General features: G+C 37.9%; 1 long non-coding RNA gene across 2 annotated transcripts; it reads right to left on the reverse strand.

Annotated features, from left to right (window-relative positions):
* Nucleotides 1-1,408: 1,408 nt before the first annotated feature.
* Nucleotides 1,409-5,268, reverse strand: LOC145796666 (uncharacterized). Of its 2 annotated transcripts, XR_014337159.1 has the most exons (6): nucleotides 4,964-5,268; nucleotides 4,804-4,865; nucleotides 4,653-4,717; nucleotides 3,418-3,925; nucleotides 3,234-3,325; nucleotides 1,409-3,112 (listed from the first exon to the last, which is right to left on the reverse strand). It is a non-coding gene; the product is annotated as an uncharacterized LOC145796666 (long non-coding RNA). The 2 variants fall into 2 exon arrangements; XR_014337158.1 differs by having other exon boundaries at nucleotides 3,234-3,925.
* Between the last annotated feature and the right edge of the window lie 4,502 nt (nucleotides 5,269-9,770).

Genomic DNA, 9,770 nt, shown 5'->3' on the forward strand with positions numbered 1-9,770 from the left:
ATTTGCAACTCAAGGTGGCAGCCTGCAACAGAAACCAACATTAATTACATGCAAGAATAAAACAAAAACAAGCATATCAAACAAAGAACACAATAAAGGTTTAAATACAAGGAACAATAGAGAGAAGGGTTTTTCCCTACCCAATCTTTTCGCTACTATAAACACCGGTGCCAAAATATTTATCACTTTAAAAAAATTAAAATAAAAACATATTGTTTGAGTCAAATGACTTTGGAGGGAACAAATAGTTACAGAGTATTATGTATACTATCCTTGAGGTTTACCCATCTTAATTTTCAAATCTAAGCAATATATGCATGCATGCTAAACAATTTTCAAACACAAATATAATTAAGGGGAAAATAGATCAATTCATTTAGGCTGCAAAAGCATGCTAAATAAAAGCGACAAACGCGTTGTACCTTAAAATGCACAATAATATGTCCATAATGCGATCCCACAACACACGTAATGGCAGCCATCAACGAGCTAGAACATTTTAGAGCAAAAGAGGTTTAATCAAAGAGCCTTCATATGAAAATAATATTATCAAGACTAAAATATAGTCTGTCAGAAAATACAGCAGTGGAGCTATTCTCTAAGTGCTGCCTTATCAAAGATATCAATCCTATTAACTTAAATAATAAAAGACCATGAAATTACTCTAAACCTTTGATAATAATAATGAAGGATTGTCCTCAGTAGAAATAAAACAAATTGTTCATGTTATAACATCAATCCTCCAAAAAGGAAATGATCGATCTGAATAGCATAATACCTATATATCAATACATGACAAATATGAATTCCATTCAACATTTGTTAGGTCCTTAATAGATAAAGTACAACATTTAAGATTTGTCTTGGACCATAATGGAATCTCTAATGCTATTTGGGAATAAGTGAACAAGTGTTTGGGAGTAGATTGGGTACATTTCTAGCTTGCTTTTCTCCAATGCCAACTTGGGCATTTGAAATAGCAAATGGTAAGATTAAGTCAGCTCTGCAGAGGAATTGAATAAGATAAAGGCATTGCTATTCCGATTTTCCACTCAATTAAGATTTATGGCAACATTTAGATACTATACTTCATGTGATCAGAATACCATGATTTATGACTATCACTTCTCTTGCGCTTGAGGATATCCCCAGTCTTAGAAATAAAATATAAGATAAAGATTACTTAAAGTTTATGGGTCAGAAAGTTCTCTAACCTTAAGATGCCGCCAGGGTCAAATGAAGCAAGGCACCATTCTGGTGAATTTAGTGGTAGAGATCCATAATCAGGAGAGTTGACACTGCATTCCTGTTATATGGAGAAAGTTAACCATGCAAGGATCTACAAGGGATTTAAAGACTTTAATATAGGAAAGTCTAGCCCAACTAACATGATGATCAGAGAGGAATGAGAAGAATCAACCCTGAGCTAGCATGGATTGGAATCCGAAGAGCTAACGCCCAACTATAGTAAACAATTATCTAAACATAGGGGTGCAATGACACAGGTAAGAAACTAATAATAAAAGTTTACTCTGCAACATATGGTAGTAATCAAATATTAATGAAGATTAATTAAAAATCAAATCTTAACTTATGGCAAACATCAAGTGACCAAAGTGCAAAGTTTAAAAATAAAAAATAAAAATAAAAGAACTCTCTGTTCTAGGCAACAAAATAGAGGATGAATTTGATAAATAAACAAAAATCAGAGCAAAAAAAGAACAACTACTTGGTAATAATCTATCGCTTGAATTATCTCCATCAATAATGCTCACTGCTATATGTTTTTCCTAGTTTGATGCTACATTACAGTTCAAAGAGTATTTATTCAATAGATTTTTAGGCAACCACTAAGTTTAGTGCCAGCCCAGTCCCAAAAAGTGATTAACCTAGAATGGTTTAATTTAAACAGACCAAAAAAGTATGAGAACCACTCCACCAGCAAAATCTTGACTGAGAATGAAGGGATCAGGTCAAATCATTGATGAAGAGATTTTATTGCTATGAATTAACATCAAGACACTGACTTATAAATAATGCTACAACACTTCTCAATATACATGCAGAATTGATTTGTAAAAGATATTACAAACTAAGAATGCTACGGAGTCTAATCATATTTTCTGAAACTGAAGATATTGTATACTTATAGTTTTAGATGTTAATGTAGCGAACCAGTAATTAACAATATATAGCACATTTTTCTTGTAGTTTCTCTTGGAGTTGATAATTTGAACACCACTAAAACAATGTAATCAAGAGCAAAAGACTAGTCAAATTTAAGCCCTAGTCATTAAACACACATTGTCGTTTCATCACCTCACCTAGATCAACTGTCCAGGGCCAAGTCAAATTTTACCCTTACAAATTAAAGGTGCTGTAGCAATCAGAGCTAAAAGATTAAAGGTGCTTATAAAAACTAATGCTTTTTGTTAGTACTTTTAACTTGTTCGTTCGTTCTTCTTCTTCTTCTTATTCTTCTTCTCCTCTTTCTTTGAAAGGTAAAAATGGATCAATCAAGGCTGGACAATTCTGAAACAGGGAAACTGTTGGCAGATCCATAATGGATCCTCTACTCTTTTCTGGGATGACCAATGGGTTCCTACTATTCCAGGGGTCGTGTCAATCGATTCAAGCTCGTTGAGATCAACAAAACATAGAAACACCAAATACCAAAATTTGTTAAGCCATTACACAAACACCCTTCAAGAATCTCTAATTCTTTTCTCTTTTTTTTTTTTTTGATAAATATTCAAGAATCTCTAATTCTAAATACATATGCAACACAAATCACAACCTTAATTTAAATTAATATCCCTTCAAACTTCAACTGGAAAAAAGTTGAAAACAAGAAAACCAATTGGAAGCCAATTTGGTTTATGCGCAATCCTAATCCTCTCTCTCTCTCTCTCTCTCTCTCTCTCTCATAATATAACAGAACCATTATAGAAATTAGTCAAAAAACAAGATAACCCAATAGATACATATAAAGACAAGATCCAAAACCAAAGGTAGTTGCCAACCTTGATTCAACAGTCGGCTGCACATGGGAACGACTTGCATGAAAGGTTCAAGCTTCTGGTACTCTGCTAAGAGCTATGCCAAGTACTGGCTACAAGAAATAAAGAATACCCAGAAACATATAAAACCCAATTCAATCAAAGCTATAAACTCATCAAAAACTACCCAATCATTAGAATCAAAATCGAATCGAAAAGGGTCGTATAATATACCTATCAACATCTGGGCTGGTCCTTATATGTGGAGAAGCAGTTCTTACAGGTGAGAAACTTGAATTCTGGGGGAACAAACTAGACATGGTTGGCTGCAATGCAAAAATGATTCTTGAATCTTGATTTGAGATAAAGTTCAAAACACAAATGAAAGGTTTTTTTACATGAGAACAAAAAAGAGAACTTTGAATGGTTGAAAGGTCGGTCTTGACAGCAAACCCCCTGAAAATGAAGGAAATAAAGACAACGAAAAATGTGAAATTTCTTACAATTGTGAGTGTGGCTTTTCTTTTAACAGTTCAGTGGGTTTAAATAGGTGTGGTTTCACACCGTGTGAATCCGGTGGCTTTTTCTTGGGAAAAAAGCTAACTATTCAAAATGTTTCAGTGGGTTTACATATAAATGTTTCTACAAAATTTATATGTAGAAACAGCTTCCTCTGGCACTCCTTCAAAAGCTTACTAGTCACACAGCAGATGCTCACAGATATCAAAATTAGACTCAAATGAATAGTTTTAACAACCCTTGTGACAGAAAACAGAAAAATTAAAACTGAAATATATGAAAACTTGGAGGAACAAAGTATATTATTGGGAATTTCGTTCTAATAGATCAGTGAAGTGCTTTTCGCACTGATAGGATGCACAACCTTAGAGTGGTGGCCATAGTAATATGGATGGGACCATTTACACCTGTATGAAATGTTTAACCTGTTACTTATAGGGGAAACAGATGCAAAAAGAAGAGAGATAAAAAGAAAGCTCAATGAAGTAAATATGGCATACAAAACAATTGACAAGCATATTGTGTTCTACTTCAGAGGACAGATACTGTCCATAATATTATATAGAATGTAAGCACTATCCGAAATCAAAACAACTCACTAAACATTACAAGGAAAACTAACCACCCAACAGTGATGCAGAAAAACCAGGAAGCACATAAGCATACTTGAAAATTTTACACAGAATTAACCATTATGAGAATATTTCTTTCTGTAAAGGGAATAACTCCTCAACATGTTTGAAAGATAATTTTCTCACAATAACTTCGATTATTTTCAGAGAGTAAATTCATTGAACATATAATGAATGTAACTAGAATAAAATCTGGCTTCATTCTCAACAGAAACAACACTGGAAACATCATCATCACAAGTACAGTTTACCAGGGACACAAATTTGCAGGAAGGTGGTTGAGTACCCAACAACATATGAATATTTAAACCCACCATGTCCCCGTGTCCTAAGATACTCGCAACGGTTGGATTTCGCAAGAATCTCAAGACATAATCAAATCTTTACAAGTGGTTCAAGACAATGAAACAGAGAAATTTGGGGGCCGAAGATCTTAGCCTCTATACAAATAAACACGTGACAAGTATTTACATGAAATATGATTAAAGAAAAGCGTGGTTACTTGAATGCAGTTGTCACTGGACCTATGCCGAAAACTGAAGCCACGATAATCTCCCTAATTAATCTCTGCGATGAAAAACAATAACAATTACATCAAAAAATTAAGCAAGAACAATCAAAATGTTGAGGTGGTTTTAATCGTTAAAAATCACCAGAATCTTGCTCATGATGGTAGTCAAACCAATCCACGCAGCACGTTGAATCAAGCCAATGTCTACAAAATCACCCAAATATTAAAGCATTCTAGGGTTACAGACACACATTTATTTGTATATGTATATATATCGAGAGTCTAGGGTTGGGAAATAGTACTAGAGGGCATCGAATTGGTGTCATCATCTTCGACCTTGGACGCGGACTGGAATGCATGGCTTGAAGAAGTTTCCACCGAGTCGATTCGAAAATCTACAGGTTCTTTGAAACAAGGGACTGTTTGAATTCGACTGAATTGGTGAAGAATTCAAGTGTGAGAAGGATTCGACGATGATGAGAAGTGTGATGGGAGAGAAGTGAGTTCACATGGGTGAACAAGGAGTGAGAACCGATGAGTCGGCGAGATTGGGAGATTGTGAAACTCCAAAATGTTGCGAAGCTTGAGGGACTGGGACTCCATCTCTCTACAACTTCGTAGTACATGCAGTTGGCGCCAATATATAGGGTTAAAAGGCAGCAATACATATAAATTAGGTTTAATTACAAATTGATATATGAATCGGCCCTATACATCATCAATGTGAACTAAGCATCTACCAGATGCAATCTCAAGTAGCCTAAGAATTTCTTATTTCATTCAAATGGGCAAAAAATTAAATTGAAGTAGATGAGTAGCGATCTGTAATGACATATTAGTGTAAAAAACACAGAACCATACATAAATCACCAATGGATCAAACTCTATTACACACAGAAAATTAATAATTTCAATTTCAATAAATATATATGCATAAATTACTGCAAAATACAAAAAATTTATATAAAGAGAGGGGGGAAAATGCTGATATGAGATGGAGTGATATCAGTCATAAGCTTGAATCTCAAATGAATGCTAGAACTGAAATTACAGAAAAATCAAGTGCATGAAAAAAGAAAACAATCCAGATTTATATTCTTTAATATTTTTTCCCCAGTTTTCTCAGCAACCAAACAAAGAAAAGGCAATGAAACAGAGCATATATAACTCATCAGTGAAAAACAATTACTGAAACAGAGCACATACAACTCATCAATCACTGAAACAGACACACACACACACACACACACACACAGACGGGAAGGCGGAGCTTCAGAGAGAGAGAGGGTGGAGCTCACCTTAGTAGACGATAGTGCAGATGATGGTGCAGACGATGGTGCAGATGGTGGAGACCGATCTGAATCTCTGACGCTCTGCGATGAAATCACTGAGATGAAATCGCTTTGAATCTCTAAATCTCTGAGTTGAATCTCTAAATCTCTGAGATGAATCTCTGAATCGCTCTGATAAGGGTTTAGAGAGGGTTGAGAGAGAGAGAGAGAGAGAAAGAGAGACAGTGGATGTCACGACCCCAAACCGCCCCTAGTAGTTTGGTGCCGCGATGGTCAGTAATCCGTAATTACCGAAGGCCAACTTTTCAAAACTCAACACAATCAGAGTATGGATATAGGGGGCTCACAAATGCGGAAGCAATAAGTCAAATACAAGTGGTCCATAAGAGCTGTGCGTAGATTAAAGCAATGCCAAACATTCCAATTAACTTGCAACTTAGATACATCAAGATAAAAATATACAGGTTACATCTTGATCAAAAGGCTTCTCGAGCCGACATATACAAAATACAGCAATTACAAGTCAAGAAGCATGATTTTCAAGATTTGCCGACATGCAAAACAGGGCATCGCCGACGTAAATACAATAGTAAAGCCGACGTAAGCACAAATCCAAAACGAGCATCCAAAACGGTCTAGGCGTCACCGCCATCCTGCTCATCACCTACATATATATAGAGGGGTGAGTACAAAACTCAGTGAATGGTACTAAAAATAAAGGTTTTGCATGAATAAAGCCGAGGTCCTTCAAAACGAAACACATCAGAACTTTAACAAGACAAGGGATGAACCGTATTCATCAATCAATTATTACAAGTATCCAGAGATGTTTACTGACATAGGCAAAACAAGGGATGAACCGTATTCATCATTCAAGTATCATAACATCGGCGAAACAAGGGATGAACCGTATTCATCATTCAAGTATCGAAAGCTGTACGATCCGTAATCGTTTGGTCAAAAGTATTGCGAAAGTTTAGAGTCCTCCAGCACAAGGGACTTTCCGAGGTTAGCAATCAAATAAGGCCACTTATTCATGCTTAGCAAATACCACGTCAAAACAAACAAAACAAGATTTATCAAAAGCAGGTGTAACATAGCTTTATTAGAAATACCACTCACCTAGTTCTTCAGGTGTAGACTCAAGCAAATATCAAGGACCTACAATCACATGGCAAGTCACATTCTCAAAGCAAGCTCTATATATATACATGCAAATGATCTCGGCATTCTTGCCAGATCCAAGTCAAAGACAAAACAAAACAAGCTGGGAGTTTAAACACTGCTCCCGTTTCTCGAAAACACACTGGGTACCACCCAGGACTAAGCCGAGGTTCCGCTAAACGAAGTCAGGAAAAACCTGGGTTTTCCTTTGAAGAATATGAAGTACATGATCATTGAAGATGGATGCAAGCTCACAACTTGTTACAAAAATCTGAGTTTTCATGCCAAGAGTTCAAAATATATGGACCTGGGTACCCATTAAAGAAAGTCATGCAAGAACAAACACAAAACATGATTTTCGTTCCAAACCTTTCGATCAAAATGAGACTTTCTTCAAGAACACATGGAAAACCATTTTCTCTTTTCAAAGCCAACTTCAAAACGATGCATGACATGCAAAACAAATCCGATCATGCAATGCAGCTAGGTATTCAGCAAGAACAATCAAAGGGGATCAAGATTCTAACCTCAAAACTCGGATCTAACGGCTCAAGCCACAAAGATCAAGCTTGGGAGACTACTCTCACTCAAGAACTCTTCTTCCTCTTCTCTAGAGCTTCTCTCTCTAAAACAAAGATTTGAGACAAGAAATGATTTGTTTCAAGGTCTGTCGGCTGCCTTTACAAACAGCTCGGACACGTGGCATCATCGGGTTGGTTCAGCTCCAAAAAGGTGATTGATAGACAAGACAGCCTCTGACAAATCGTATGCAGCAAGCTCGGGTAAGACACATCGGCAAAGAGATGACATTGGCTCAAAACAAGGATCCAGCGACGGGATAGAAAAACATCGGCTAGGGAGGACGACACTTGACTAAGCTGTGCCACACCTTGGCCGGGGTGTGCCACATCTCGGCCTAGGCCATACCTGCCCAAGGACAAGGTTCAAGTGCAAAACATCTCGGCAAAGAATGCCCGAGGTGAAGATGGGTTGGACAAGGTCCCAAAACAAGTCTAAGTACAAGGGTTCAAAGGCGGACTAAGCTCGAGATGACCTCGGCTACGCACACACACACACACACTAAGCGAGGAACGAAATCAAGCAAGCAACTTTAAGCAATCAAGGCAAGACAAAACCTTCAAATCAAAATAACAAGGCAGGTTCATGCAGAAATGTATGCAAGTATGACAAGAATAAGGTGAGTGTTGTTACATCCTACCCCCCTTAAAGAAGTTTGGTCCCCAAACTTGAATTACCTTGTTCCCAAAACAACTCCGGATAACGGATTCTCATATCCCCTTCCTTTTCCCACGTGGCTCCTGTGCCATAATGCTCCTTCCATTCGACCTTTACCATCGGTATCGATCTGTTCCTCAATCGCCTCACTTGTCGGTCAATAATCCTCATTGGCTTCTCCTCGTAGCCCAAATCCTCATTAACTGTGATCTCGGAATGATCGATTACATGCAGCGGATCTCGGATGTAATTTCTCAACATCGAAACATGAAACACATTATGGACTTGGCTCAAATCTGGCGGCAAAGCAAGTCTGTAGGCAACGGGGTTAATTCTCTCAAGAATTTCGAATGGTCCGATATAGCGAGGTGCTAACTTACCTTTCCTCCCAAATCTGGAAACCCCTTTCATTGGTGAGACCTTCAGGAATACATGATTCCCAACTTCGAACTCAATCTCATTCCTTCTCTGATCGGCGTAGCTCTTTTGTCGGCTCTGGGCAGTTCTAATCCTCTGTTGGATAAGTTTAATCTTTTCTGTTGTCACTTGAATCAATTCGGGACCAAGCAGGACTCTGTCTCCGACTTCGGTCCAACATATCGGCGACCTACATTTTCTTCCGTACAAGGCTTCATACGGTGCCATGCCAATGCTAGCTTGATAACTGTTATTGTAAGCGAATTCTACTAAGGGCAAATGTGTTCCCCAACTTCCTTGGAAGTCCAACACACAAAGTCTAAGCATATCTTCAAGCGTCTGGATTGTCCTCTCAGTTTGCCCATCTGTCTGGGGATGAAAAGCTGTACTAAATCTCAGCTCGGCTCCGAAAGCCCTCTGTAGACCCTGCCAAAATCTAGAAACAAATTTAGGATCTCGGTCTGAAACAATTGACATCGGCACTCCATGAAGTCTGACAATCTCGTTCACATATAGCAAGGCAAGTTGATTGGCGTTGAAGGTAGTCTTAACAGGTAGAAAGTGTGCTGACTTAGTTAACCTATCCACAACAACCCAAATTGAATCCATACCCTTTGGTGTTTTCGGCAAACCAATCACAAAATCCATGGAGATGTGTTCCCATTTCCACTCAGGAATCGGCAAAGGTTGAAGAAGTCCTGCTGGTCTTTGATGTTCTGCTTTCACTTGCTGACAATGTAAACACTGGGACACGAATTCGGCTATTTCTCTCTTCATATTTGGCCACCAGAAGGTCTGCTTCACATCTTGATACATTTTGGTGTTCCCTGGGTGGACAGCAAACTTAGAACCATGAGCTTCCTGCAAAATCTTTTTCTTCAGCTCTGGAATGTCGGCCACGCATAACCTTCCTTTAAACCTGAGTACTTGGTTCTCGATGGTGTATCCTGGTCTCGGCCTTGTGTCAATCTCCTCGGCTATTTTCTTGAGGAAGTTATCC

This window comes from Camellia sinensis, chromosome 8, assembly GCF_055761805.1.
Source record: "Camellia sinensis isolate YWXY chromosome 8, ASM5576180v1, whole genome shotgun sequence".
NCBI lineage: Eukaryota > Viridiplantae > Streptophyta > Magnoliopsida > Ericales > Theaceae > Camellia > Camellia sinensis.